At 41.9% G+C, this 14,223-nt stretch overlaps 8 non-coding genes across 8 annotated transcripts; 4 read left to right on the forward strand and 4 right to left on the reverse strand.

Moving 5' to 3' along the window:
- The first annotated feature begins 789 nt into the window (after positions 1-789).
- trnac-gca (transfer RNA cysteine (anticodon GCA)) lies at positions 790-861 on the forward strand. The gene has a single exon. It is a non-coding gene; the product is annotated as a tRNA-Cys (tRNA).
- Positions 862-2,515: 1,654 nt separating this feature from the next.
- trnac-gca (transfer RNA cysteine (anticodon GCA)) lies at positions 2,516-2,587 on the forward strand. Its single transcript has one exon. It is a non-coding gene; the product is annotated as a tRNA-Cys (tRNA).
- A 2,919-nt stretch (positions 2,588-5,506) lies between these two features.
- Positions 5,507-5,579, reverse strand: trnar-acg (transfer RNA arginine (anticodon ACG)). The gene has a single exon. It is a non-coding gene; the product is annotated as a tRNA-Arg (tRNA).
- A 147-nt stretch (positions 5,580-5,726) lies between these two features.
- On the forward strand, positions 5,727-5,798 carry trnae-cuc (transfer RNA glutamic acid (anticodon CUC)). Its single transcript has one exon. It is a non-coding gene; the product is annotated as a tRNA-Glu (tRNA).
- A 1,235-nt stretch (positions 5,799-7,033) lies between these two features.
- On the reverse strand, positions 7,034-7,106 carry trnar-acg (transfer RNA arginine (anticodon ACG)). Its single transcript has one exon. It is a non-coding gene; the product is annotated as a tRNA-Arg (tRNA).
- A 139-nt stretch (positions 7,107-7,245) lies between these two features.
- On the forward strand, positions 7,246-7,317 carry trnae-cuc (transfer RNA glutamic acid (anticodon CUC)). Its single transcript has one exon. It is a non-coding gene; the product is annotated as a tRNA-Glu (tRNA).
- Positions 7,318-8,553: 1,236 nt separating this feature from the next.
- Positions 8,554-8,626, reverse strand: trnar-acg (transfer RNA arginine (anticodon ACG)). Its single transcript has one exon. It is a non-coding gene; the product is annotated as a tRNA-Arg (tRNA).
- Positions 8,627-9,096: 470 nt separating this feature from the next.
- trnae-uuc (transfer RNA glutamic acid (anticodon UUC)) lies at positions 9,097-9,168 on the reverse strand. Its single transcript has one exon. It is a non-coding gene; the product is annotated as a tRNA-Glu (tRNA).
- Between the last annotated feature and the right edge of the window lie 5,055 nt (positions 9,169-14,223).

The raw sequence follows: 14,223 nt of genomic DNA on the forward strand, positions 1-14,223 counted from the left end.
AGGAATATGTGTAGCCATATCTTCCTGCTTTTTGTGCTCATACTGTACAGGGTTATACCTCAATGGTACGGCGTTTGATTGCAGATTAAGAGGTCCCAGGTTCATTCTATGTGCCTAATTTGGGCTTGGCATATTAGGAACAAACAAATCCTTCACATAAATTCATTTTTGATGTTTGTGCTCAGGCAGTACGGGGTTATAGCTCAATAACAGAGCATTTGTCTGCAGATCAATATTTCTATGTTTTGGATCTGGCTTGCTTGACACAATCAACGACATGATTTCAAAGTGAGTCTGTAATCAAGTCGTCCACAGTTCAAATCTTGGTGTCTCCTTTGGACTTGTCTTATTTGGAGGGTTTGAGTTGTAGAGTTGTTGATTCTGATTTGGAGTAACCAAAGACCTAAGTTTACATTGAAGGAGTCAATGTTTGATATTGTTGAATCGTAGGATCTAACTTAATCTTTGGCTCTAAACACAGAAGTCTGTAGGGGTATGGCTTAATGAAAGAGCATTTATCTGCAAAGATGTGGGGGCATAGTTGAGTGGTAGAGCATTTGAGTGCAGATCAAGAGGTCCCCGGTTCAAATCCGAGCGCAGTTTATGGATTTGGCAGATTAGGAATAAGTGCAAACATATCTATATAGAAAGATTCTGTATGTGATTGTGACTCAGTGGCACATCCTCTCGAGAGGTTCTTTTTTGTATCTTGCATGCTTGTCATATCCAAAAACTTTATTCAAAATTGAGTCTGTCATCTTGTGTGAGGCTATGGTCCAGGGAGTCTGCGGGGGTATAGCTCAGTGGTAGAGCATTTGACTGCAGATCAAGAGGTCCCCGGTTCAAATCTGGGTGCCACCTTTGGATTTGGCAGGTTAGGAACATGTGTAGCCATATCTTCCTGCCTGTTTGTGCTCATATTGTATGCGGTCATATCTCAATGGCACAGCGTTTCATTGTAGATCAAGAAATCCCAGGTTCATTCCATGTGCCTCCTTTGGGCATATTAGGAATAAACAAATCCTTGACATAAGTTCATTTTTGTGGTTTGTGCTCATGCAGTACGGGGTTATAGCTCAACGACAAAGCATTTGTCTGCAGATCAATAGGCCTACATTTTGGATCTGGCTTTGCTTGACATAATCAACGACATGATTTCAAAGTGAGTCTGTAATCAAGTCGTCCACAGTTCAAATCTGGGTGCCCCTTTGGACTTGTCTTATTTGGAAGTTTTGAGTTGTAGAGTTGTTGATTCTGATTGGGAGTAACCAAAGACTTGAGTTTACCGTGAAGCAGTCAATGTTGGATATTGTTGAACCGTAGGATGTAACTTAATCTTTGGCTCTAAGCACAGAAGTCTTTGGGGGTTTGGCTCAATGAAAGAGCATTTTTCTGCAAAGATTTGGGGGTTTGGCTCAGTGGGAGAGCATTTGACTGCAGATCAAGAGGTCCCCGGTTTTGCAGATTAGGAATAAGTGCAAACATATCTATACAGAAAGATTCTGTATGTGATTGTAACTCAGTGGCACATCCTCTCGAGAGGTTCTATTTTGTATCTGGCATGCTTGTCATATCCAAAAACTTTATTCAAAATTGAGTCTGTCATCTTGTGTGAGGCTATGGTCCAGGGAGTCTCTGGGGGTATAGCTCAGTGGTAGAGCATTTGACTGCAGATCAAGAGGCCCTTTCTTCAAATCTGGATGCCCCCTTTGGATTTGGCAGGTTAGGAATATGTGTAGCAATATCTTCCTGCCTTTTTGTGCTCATACTGTACGGTGTTATATCTCAATGGCACGGCGTTTGATTGCAGATCAAGAGGTCCCAGGTTCATTCCATGTGCCTAATTTGGGCTTGGCATATTAGGAATAAACAAATCCTTGACATAAATTCATTTTTGAGGTTTGTGCTCATGCAGTACGGGGTTATAGCTCAACAACAGAGCATTTGTCTGCAGATCAATATTTCTATGTTTTGGATCTGGCTTGGTTGACATAATCAACGACATGATTTCAAAGTGAGTCTGTAATCAAGTCGTCCACAGTTCAAATCTGGGTGTCTCCTTTGGACTTGTCTTATTTGGAGGGTTTGAGTTGTAGAGTTGTTGATTCTGATTTGGAGTAACCAAAGACCTAAGTTTACAGTGAAGGAGTCAATGTTTGATATTGTTGAATCGTAGGATCTAACTTAATCTTTGGCTCTAAACACAGAAGTCTGTAGGGGTATGGCTTAATTAAAGAGCATTTATCTGCAAAGATGTGGGGGCATAGTTGAGTGGTAGATAATTTGAGTGCAGATCAAGAGGCCCTCGGTTCAAAATCGGGTGCAGCTTATGGATTTGGCAGATTAGGAATAAGTGCAAACATATCTATATAGAAAGATTCTGTATGTGATTGTAACTCAGTGGCACATCCTCTCGAGAGGTTCTTTTTTGTATATGGCATGCTTGTCATATCCAAAAACTTTATTCAAAATTGAGTCTGTCCTCTTGTGTGAGGCTATGGTCCAAGGAGTCTGTGGGGGTATAGCTCAGTGGTAGAGCATTTGACTGCAGATCAAGAGGTCCCCAGTTCAAATCTGGGTGCCCCCTTTGGATTTGGCAGGTTAGGAATATGTGTAGCCATATCTTCCTGCCTTTTTGTGCTCATACTGTATGCGGTTATATCTCAATGACACAGCGTTTCATTGTAGATCAAGAAATCCCAGGTTCATTCCATGTGCCTCCTTTGGGCATATTAGGAATAAACAAATCCTTGACATAAGTTCATTTTTGTGGTTTGTGCTAATGCAGTACGGGTTATAGCTCAACGACAGAGCATTTGTCTGCAGATCAATAGGTCTACGTTTTGATCAGATGCAACTACACTCACAATTTAAAAGATACATTATTCGTATGCTTGGCGAAAGAGATGTGTTTTTAATCTAGATTTAAACAGAGAGAGTGTGTCTGAACCCCGAACATTATCAGGAAGGCTATTCCAGTGTTTGGGAGCCAAATGTGAGAAAGCTCTACCTCCTTTAGTGGACTTTGCTATCCTAGGAACTACCAAAAGCCACTAGCCAGTGCAGAGACTGTAAAATTGGGGTAATATGATCATATTTTCTTGACCTCGTAAGGACTCTAGCTGCTGCATTTTGGACTACCTGTAGCTTGTTTATTGACAAAGCAGGACAACCACCTAGAAGTGCATTACAATAGTCCAGTCTAGAGGTCATGAATGCATGAACTAGCTTTTCTGCATCAGAAACAGATAACATGTTTTGTAGCTTGGCAATGTTTCTAAGATGGAAGAATGCAGTTTTTGTAACATTGGAAATATGATTTTCAAAAGACAAATTGCTGTCTAATATAACACCCAGATTTCTGACTGTAGAGGAAGTAACAGTACATCCGTCTAGTTGCAGATTGTAATCTACAAGATTCTGTGTAGTGTTTTTTGGTCCAATAATTAATATCTCTGTCTTATCCGAATTTAATTGGAGAAAATTATTTGTCATCCAATCTTTTACATTTTTAACACACTCTGTTAGCTTAGATAATTGGGAAGTTTCATCTGGTCTCGTTGAGATATATAGCTGAGTATCATCAGCATAACAGTGAAAGCTAACACCATGTTTCCTGATGATATCTCCCAAGGGTAACATATAAAGCGTGAAGAGTAGCGGCCCTAGTACTGAGCCTTGAGGTACTCCCTTGTGATCGATAGGATACATCTTCATTCACTGCTACGAACTGATGGCGGTCATATAAGTACGATTTAAACCATGCTAATGCACTTCCACTGATGCCAACAAAGTATTCAAGTCTATGCAAAAGAATGTTGTGGTCAATTGTGTCAAACGCAGCACTAAGATCCAATAAAACTAATACAGAGATACACCCACGATCAGATGATAAGAGCAGATCATTTGTAACTCTAAGAAGAGCAGTCTCAGTACTATGATACGGTCTAAATCCTGACTGGAAATCCTCACATATACCATTTTTCTCTAAGAAGGAATATAATTGTGTGGATACCACCTTTTCTAGTATCTTGGACAGAAAAGGGAGATTCGAGATTGGTCTATAATTAACTAGTTCTTTGGGGTCAAGTTGTGGTTTTTTGATGAGAGGCTTAATAACAGCCAGTTTGAAGGTTTTGGGGACATGTCCTAATGACAATGAGGAATTAATAATAGTCAGAAGAGGATCTATGACTTCTGGAAGCACCTCTTTCAGGAGCTTAGATGGTATAGGGTCTAACATACATGTTGTTGGTTTAGATGATTTGACAAGTTTATACAATTCTTCCTCTCCTATGGTAGAGAATGAGTGGAACTGTTCCTCAGGGGGTCTATAGTGCACTGTCTGATGTGATACTGTAGCTGACGGCTGAATGGTTGCAATTTTATCTCTAATAGTATCGATTCTAGAAGTAAAGTAGTTCATAAACTCATTACTGCTGTGGTGTTGGGAAATGTCAACACTTGTTGAGGCTTTATTTTTCGTTAATTTAGCCACTGTATTGAATAAATACCTGGGGTTATGTTTGTTTTCTTCTAAAAGAGAAGAAAAGTAATCGGATCTAGCAGTTTTTAATGCTTTTCTGTAGGATATGTTACTTTCCCGCCAAGCAATACGAAATACCTCTAGTTTTGTTTTCCTCCAGCTGCGCTCCATTTTTCGGGCTGCTCTCTTTAGGGTGCGAGTATGCTCATTATACCATGGTGTCAAACTGTTTTCCTTAACCTTCCTTAAGCGTAAAGGAGCAACTTTATTTAAAGTGCTAGAAAAGAGTGAGTCCATAGTTTCTGTTACATCATCAAGTTGTTCTGAGGTTTTGGATATGCTAAGGAATTTGGATACATCAGGAAGATAACTTAAAAAGCAGTCTTTTGTGTTAGAAGTGATGGTTCTTCCATACTTGTAACAAGAAGTAGAATTTACAATTTTGGCTATATGAATTTTGCAAAGAACTAAATAATGATCTGAGATATCATCACTTGGCTTAATAATTTCAACACCATCAACATCAATTCCATGTGACAGTATTAAATCTAGAGTATGATTTCGACAATGAGTAGGTCCTGAAACGTGTTGTCTAACACCAATAGAGTTCAGAATGTCTATAAATGCTGATCCCAATGCATCGTTTTCATTATCAACATGGATATTAAAATCACCAACTATTAAAATGGCAAGCCCGTGACATCAAAACAACATGGCATTACACCCTTCAAAGTAATGAAGCAGTTACAGAGTAGCGATGAAATTGTTCATTCGAAAATCAACTGGCTGCCAGCCTGCAGTTTATTTCCCCTTTAATCGCCGAGCTTGTCGGAGTGCTTGTGAGACGAATGACAATACCGAAGCATGTCCGTGTCTTCCCTAGACATCGGAAAGGGTGTGCAGAATATGTCTTTTTTGGAAAAAAAGAAGAATGCCTGAAGATTTGCCTTTTCTTCTGGATTTTGGAGAGGAGAAAAAAAACACAACAACAAAATAAGCCGGAGAAAAACAAGCACAGAGCGAGCCAGCCAGGAGTCGAACCTAGAATCTTCTGATCCGTAGTCAGACGCGTTATCCATTGCGCCACTGGCCCACCAATAGTAAACACCCCTGATTGCTACAGAGTTGTTGGTTTTAGATGAGACAGTGGCAAGCATTGCTGTCTGCTTATTCTCACCTTGTTTTCAGGAGGTAAGCCCGCCAACCCTCCAGCCCACCTGCCCACCAGCCCACCAGCCCCTCACTGGTGGTCTAGTGGTTAGGATTCGGCGCTCTCACCGCCGCGGCCCGGGTTCGATTCCCGGTCAGGGAAAGCTCTTTTGGCTTCCAATTGTGGACTGCGAATTCTAGCTCTGCTAACAGCTGCGAGAAAGCCAGCTCCAAACCAAAAAAATGGTGAGCACTTGAAAAAAAAGACCTCCTTCAAGCCGGAGTCGAACCAGCGACCTAAGGATTGCCAACACTCCAACCTACAGTCCTCCGGTCTACCAGCTGAGCTATCAAAGGGGCAAAGTGTTAGACAGAATCTCGACATATCACGGTCTTGTAGCTCTACTGCTGGCCAAAAAGTCACTTCTGGTGCAGGAAGATGTGCTGGATCTTTGAGGAGGGAATCAAAAAGGAGCATGCGTTCCCATACCGGGAGTCAAACCTAGGCCGCCTGGGTGAAAACCAGGAATCCTAAGCGCTAGACCATATGGGATTTGGAAACCTTAAACTGGCCATTGGCTTCTGGCGCACTTTCCATACGTGTGGGCGCAGGATCTTGTAGTGGCCTGTTGCTTTAGGTCTGCGACTGTAACAATGTGATAATAATTTGGCAGAACAAGAATTATCCAAAAGGACGGTTTTCTGAATTATATAGTGTTGCATGCATTCAAGGGATCTGTTTTTTTTTTTAATCACCCCGGGAGTTCAGTTTATTTGGGCAGATTCCTGTGATTGCTGAACTGATACCTCGAACTGGAAATTAAGCTCTTTTCCAGGTGAAAATACTTGTGTCATCCATTTGAAAACACACACGGCAACCGTTATCTAGAGGAAAAACTGCCTATTGTCACTCTGTCAAGATACAAAAACGACATTGTGAGGGTAACAATGAAAATGAGACCAATTTGTAATCGGCAAAGTTGCTGCTTATTCGCTCCTTCAGTTTAACTCTGTTTACAACTTATTCTAAATGTCCAGGTGACAATTAGTGATAAGGCTTCAAAATGGCAAGCCCATGACATCAAAACCACATGGCATTATACCCTTCAAAGTAATGAAGCAGTTACAGAGTAGCGATGAAATTGTTCATTCGAAAATCAACTGGCTGCCAGCCTGCAGTTTATTTCCCCTATAATCGCCGAGCTTGTCGGAGTGCTTGTGAGACGAATGGCAATACCGAAGCATGTCCGTGTCTTCCCTAGACATCGGAAAGGGTGTGCAGAATATGTCTTTTTTGGAAAAAAAAAAGAATGCCTGAAGATTTGCCTTTTCTTCTGGATTTTGGAGAAGAGAAAAAAACCCAACAACAAAATAAGCCGTAGAAAAACAAGCACAGAGCAAGCCAGCCAGGAGTCGAACCTAGAATCTTCTGATCCGTAGTCAGACGCGTTATCCATTGCGCCACTGGCCCACCAATAGTAAAGACCCCTGATTGCTACAGAGTTGTTGGTTTTAGATGAGACAGTGGCAAGCATTGCTGTCTGCTTATTCTCACCTTGTTTTCAGGAGGTAAGCCCACCAACCCACCAGCCCACCAGCCCACCAGCCCCTCCCTGGTGGTCTAGTGGTTAGGATTCGGCGCTCTCACTGCCGCCGCCTGGGTTCGATTCCCGGTCAGGGAAAGCTCTTTTGGCTTCCAATTGTGGACTGCGAATTCTAGCTCTGCTAACAGCTGCGAGAAAGCCAGCTCCAAACCAAAAAAATGCTGAGCACTTGAAAAAATGACCTCCGTCGAGCCGAACCAGCAACCTAAGAATTGCCAACACTCCAACCTACAGTCCTCCGCTCTACCAGCTGAGCTATCAAAGGGGCAAAGTGTGAGACAGAACCTCGACATATCACGGTCTTGTAGCTCTACTGCTGACCAAAAAGTCACTTCTGGTGCAGGAAGATGTGCTGGATTTTTGAGGAGGGAATCACAAAGGAGCATGTGTTCCCATACCGGGAGTCAAACCTAGGCCGCCTGGGTGAAAACCAGGAATCCTAAGCGCTAGACCATATGGGATTTGGAAACCTTAAACTGGCCATTGGCTTCTGGCGCACTTTCCATACATATGGTCAGTGTGGGCGCAGGATCTTGTAGTGGCCTGTTGCTTTAGGTCTGCGACTGTAACAATGTGATAATAATTTGGCAAAACAAGAATTATCCAAAAGGACGGTTTTCTGAATTATATAGTGTTTTATGCATTCAAGGGATCTGTTTTTTTTTTTACTCACCCTGGGAGTTCAGTTTATTTGGGCAGATTCCTGTGATTGCTGAACTGATACCTCGAACTGGTAATTAAGCTCTTTTCCAGGTGAAAATACTTGTGTCATCCATTTGAAAACACACACGGCAACCGCTATCTAGAGGAAAACTGCCTATTGTCACTCTGTCAAGATACAAAATTGACATTATGAGGGTAACAATGAAAGTGAGACAAATTTGTAATCGGCAAAGTTGCTGATTATTCGCTCCTTCAGTTTAACTCTGTTTACAACTTATTCTAAATGTCCAGGTGACAATTAGTGATAAGGCTTCAAAATGGCAAGCCGATGACATCAAAACCACATGGCATTATACCCTTCAAAGTAATGAAGCAGTTACAGAGTAGCGATGAAATTGTTCATTCGAAAATCAACTGGCTGCCAGCCTGCAGTTTATTTCCGCTATAATCGCCGAGCTTGTCGGAGTGCTTGTGACACGAATGGCAATACCGAAGCATGTCCGTGTCTTCCCTAGACATCGGAAAGGGTGTGCAGAATATGTCTTTTTTGGGAAAAAAGAAGAATGCCTGAAGATTTGCCTTTTCTTCTGGATTTTGGAGAAGAGAAAAAAACCCAACAACAAAATAAGCCGTAGAAAAACAAGCACAGAGCGAGCCAGCCAGGAGTCGAACCTAGAATCTTCTGATCCGTAGTCAGACACGTTATCCATTGCGCCACTGGCCCACCAATAGTAAAGACCCCTGATTGCTACAGAGTTGTTGGTTTTAGATGAGACAGTGGCAAGCATTGCTGTCTGCTTATTCTCACCTTGCTATCAGGAGGTAAGCCCACCAGCCCACCAGTCCACCAGCCCCTCCCTGGTGGTCTAGTGGTTAGGATTCGGCGCTCTCACCGCCGCGTCCCGGGTCCGATTCCTGGTCAGTGAAAGCTCTTTTGGCTTCCAATTGTGGACTGCGAATTCAAGCTCTGCTAACAGCTGCGAGAAAGCCAGCTCCAAAGAAAAAAAAAATGGTGAGCACTTGAAAAAAAGACCTCCTTCGAGCCGGCAACCTAAGGATTGCCAACACTCCAACCTACAGTCCTCCACTCTACCAGCTGAGCTATCGAAGGGGCAAAGTGTTAGACAGAACCTCGACATCTGGTGCAGGAAGATGTGCTGGATTTTTGAGGAGGGAAGCAAAAAGGAGCATGCTTTCCCATACAGGGGGTCGAACCCGGGCCGCCTGGGCGAAAACCAGGAATCCTAACCGCTAGACCATATGGGATTTTGACACCTTAAACTGTTTTTTTTTACTCACCCCGGGGGTTACGTTTTTTTGGGCAGATTCCTGTGATTGCTGAATTGATACCTTGAACTGGTAATTAAGCAGTTTGTGTAATTCTCAGTTTGTGTTGCAAAGAGTGTACATATAGTGTCAAATAAAATAAACTAAATAGTGTTGAGACTTGTAAACTTGCGTATATTTCCCTAAGGGATTTTCTAAGTATTCTAATCCATGTATTACTGGTTTATCAGTATTGAATATTAATACCTGTACTTATTCAAATTGAAATTACCTATTGGTTGTTGCTAATATATATCATCTGAATATTTATATCTGATATTTATACCATCCTATTAATATATAAATATAATTATATATTGTATTTTCCTTATTATTATTATTATTATTATTAATATATATATATTTTTTTGTTTGTTAAATAAATAGTTTCTTTTGGATACGTGTTTCAGATTAGTTATTTAGGAAACCAATAACTCTCTTGAAAACTTGGTATCAGAGATGGGGGCTTAAATTATAGTCGAGAGACACTAATAAAAGGAACCTGGTGCTCCACTCATTAGAACTTAGGTCAGGACACACCTAGGAGGGCAGGGGGCGCTACATGAACATGCACCACTTTTGGTGAAATTAACCAAAATCCAACATTTTCTCTATGCATATTTCTACAGTATTATGGGACAAAACTTACAAAAATGGATACTTCGGAGCTTGCAGAGTACAGCTGATGAGACTTCAAGCACGAAATCACTCAAATTTATCTGTCCACGGAACCATTAGGAAGGGTGTGCTGAATAAATGGCAAATGGGAGGTTTTTAAAAAAAAATGTCCATTTACAATTTATTCAGCGGCACCTCCGTAGTGCTCCCGTGGACATAAATTTTTATGCAAATTCTACAGTATTATGTGACAAAACTTACATGAATGGACTCTACTGAGCGTGCTTTGTACAGTAGATGTGTTTCCATTAACAATATTGCACTCATTTGAAATAAATAAAGTTAAGTAGAGTTGCTATTTAATGAACAGTGAGACGCGCACCACCTGTGGTGCACATGTGTGCCAAAATTCAACGCTCGTTTTTATGCAAATTCTTTAGTATTATGGCATAAAACTTACATGAATGGATTCCTATGAGTCAATTACCTCACTAGAAGACAATGGTGCTGGTAAATCTGGTACAAACACTTTAACTGCACTAGCCTTAGATACATCAGATGGTTTGACTGTCTGAGCACGAGCCATTGCTCGCGTCACCGCACAGGCAGTGAACACCTCTGGAAAATCTTTAAGACATTTGTCCGGCTCAACTGATGGCACAGCCACTGTTTTAACCACAGGGGACGGACATGACATCTCCGGCCACACACAACCCCCCGCCAAATTATTTCCGATAATCAGGTCAATATTTTCTACCGGTAGAGTCGGACGTACAGCTATAGTCACCTCTCCATTCACAAACCCCGACTGCAACTGAATTCTATGTAATGGCACTGGAAACGGTTGAAGCCCAATTCCTCGAATCAACACAAAACTCCCAATATCAGACAAAGAGGAGAAAGACAGGACCGACTGGCAAATGAAACTCTCTGAAGCCCCAGTGTCACGCAATATTTTAACTGGTACCCTATGAGCATCTCCCACCAGTGAAACAAACCCTTCGGTGATAAAAGGAGCGTAATCAGACACTGTGATTTTAGGTTCATCACACAACATGTTAGAATGTTCAGGATCAGTTTGAGTTCCATTTAACTTAACATTCCTCAACTGCGCAGCGGGAATCGACGAGGCACAGGCAACATCTTTGACATTGCTTACTTTACTCTTATTACGGGCACTCAAGACTGGACATTCCTTTTTCCAATGACCTAATTCAAAACAGTAATGGCACTTACTGTCGGCATCATGTTCCCATGTTCTATTACGAGGCGCAGGATAAGACGTCCCAGGAAAACCTGCATTTACGCGGACGGGGCGATTTTCCTTGCGATTATCATAACGCGGAGAAAAATCCCGCATATGATTTCTATGCGTCAACACATATCCATCAGCGAGGACAGCAGCCTCGGCAGCGGTCTTCACCTTATGTTCGTTTAAATATGTACTGTTCGGGCAAAATGTTCTTAAACTGTTCCAAAATAACTAAATCGCACAAATCATTAAACGAATCAATCGCTTCCGCTGTGCGCCAGCGATTAAAAAAAACTACTAAGCTCTCTGGCCACATCAGCATGAGTTTGTTTTTCCGACTTTCTCCAATTGCGAAAACGTTGTCTATAAGCCTCAGGAATCAATTCGTAACTTTTTAACACAGCCTCTTTTACTGATTGGTAACTCTTTCTTTCGACAAAAGACAGTGCCACAAATGCCTCTTGTGCACGCCCAACTAATACCGTTTGTAAAAGCAACGTCTTATCTTCGTCACTCCAATTCTGGTCGGCAGCAACATTTTCAAACAAAGAGAAAAATATGTCCGGATCTCGTTCGTTGAATTTTGGAAGAAACTTTATCATATTTGCTACACCCGATTTCTGAGTGGAATTTCCACCGGCTCTACCTTCAGCCACCAGCTTAAGCCTGGTGCGTTCAAGTTCACGTGCCCGCTCCTGTTCATACTCCAAATGCTTCAGTTTTTCCCTTTCAAACAAACGATCTTTTTCTCTTTCAATAGATTCCATTCTCTTGCGTTCTAAATCTTGTTCTATTTCCAATTTCTTTTGCTCAAATTCCCATCTCTTTTGATCCAATTGCATCTGCAATAATATTTTTTGTTGCTCATAGGTTAATTTGTTACTTTTAGCCGAGGGACTTGAAACAGGCGGGTTGTCAGGAAACACTTGATTTTCTTTCAAACGATCACGAATAAAATCTATCAATTTATCTTTCTTTGCTGTTTTTGGCAGTGTCAGTTCAATCCCATAAAAATCTGCAACATTCACCAACTGCTCTTTTGTTAGCTCCACCAACAAACTCTCCGAAGGAGCAGCAAAAAAATCCTCCAACACACTCATTGTACAGACTATTTTCAATACACTATTAACCAAACTAATTAAATATACCTGTACATTTTCCAATTCCTCTTAAACAACCACAAACAAACAATTTTGCAAAGTGAAAAAGCAGGTCCAGCAGCAGAGCAACTCACGGAGCTCTCCCCCTAAACATTTACCCCCCACTATACAACCCTATCTTCACACTGAGTCCAAGAATCAGGATAATTTCCTCACCAATACCGACAGAGACGTACTGCCCCGACCGAAGCCAATTCAGCCGGTTCTCTACGGCGGTGCCCTGGTCCAGACACCAGTGACAACAACCTAAATCCCAGCGCGAAAGCGCTCTAACACGGGGATAACGATAGCTCCAAAATTTTAGTCGCCCCACTACGTAAACAGCAATCACACATTACAAACAAAGTGGCTGCACTAAATACTCTAATCTACTAAATAATGATACCCAATTTACCTCAAATCCAAATTCAAAACCAACAAGATCAGCGCAGATCTCCCCGAAACAAAACATCCGGCGAAAAAACCGGTATGCCTAAAACTACGCCCACAGATTTCATTCACAAAATCACACCGATGACGTTGCTACACACCGCACTACGCTACCATAGCCGACAGTGGGAATCAAAGTATCAGGCGTGACAAGTACAGTACAGGTGTTTCCTCTAGGCCTCAACCTAAGATTTTTCTTCTGACTTCCACCCCTCTCGAGCTGCCTTCTCTAGCCGGGGAGGGTGCACCCTGGCCGGCTTGGATGAGTTGGTGCGTTCACCACATTAACAAAAATCCAACATTTTTTCTATGCATATTTCTACAGTATTATGGGACTAAACTTACAAAAATGGTTTCTTCGGAGCTTGCAGAGTACAGCTGATGAGACTTCAACCACGAAATCGCTAAAATTTATTTGTCCACGGAACCATTAGGAAGGGCGTGCTGAATAAATGGCTAATGGGAGTTTTTTTTTTTTTTTAAATGTCCATTTACAATTTTTTTCAGCGGGACCTCCTAAGTGCTCCCGTGGACATACATTTTTATGAATATTTTACATTATTATTGGATAAAACTTACATGAATGGATTCCTCTTAGTGTCCTGAGTACAGTACAGGTGTTTTCATTAACAATAGTGTCTTTTTGTCCTCCTGACCACCATGAAAACAGATCCCGATGCAGTGTTATTTTCTGCTAAAAGGTTGCAAGCCATAGCAGTTTCTAACACATGGCCAGTCTTCATTATTACGTGATAAAACTTACATGAAAAAATTACATGTTCCCCTGGGTGTCCTGAGTACAGTACAGGTCTTTTCATTAACAATGACACACATATGAAATGAATAAAGTTAAATACAGTTGCTATTTTATGAACAGTGAGATACGCACCACATGTAGTGCACATATGTGCCAAAATTCAACGCTCGTTTTTATGCAAAGTCTACAGTATTATGGGACAAAACTTACATGAATTGACTCATCTGAGTGTGCTGAGTACAGTACAGGTGTTTTCTCAAGGCCTCATCCTAAGATTTTTCTTCCGACTTCCACCCCCCTCGAGCTGCCTTCTCTAGCCGGGGAGGGTGCACCCTGGCCGGCTTGGATGAGTAGGTGCGAGGGGGGTGGATGGTACAATTTTTTTGCTAATATCTCCGCGAAGCGGTGGATTCCAGGGCTAAAATTTTAGGGGATCTCTAGAGGGTCGAGGGGCCTACCGTATGCGACCACCCACGAGTTCCTGGGTGGTCCGGTTCCTGAGTTATAACGGTTCAAATTCCACATGTTGGGGTGCCGTAACTTGGACCCCCGGGGTCATAGGGTCATGGGGCTGGTGTCGTCGGATAGAAGTCCTCAACGGCCTGACGTTGACCCGATTTTGGTGCAGTTTGGCCGCGTTTTGGCGGAGTTACAGTTTGGCAAATTTGTGACATTTTGGTGAACATGCACCACTTGTGGTGAAATTAACCAAGATCCAACATTTTCTCTATGCATATTTCTACAGTATTATGGGACAAAACTTAAAAAAATGGATTCCT

The sequence above is a fragment of the Carassius carassius genome, chromosome 38 (assembly GCF_963082965.1).
Source record: "Carassius carassius chromosome 38, fCarCar2.1, whole genome shotgun sequence".
Taxonomy (NCBI): domain Eukaryota; kingdom Metazoa; phylum Chordata; class Actinopteri; order Cypriniformes; family Cyprinidae; genus Carassius; species Carassius carassius.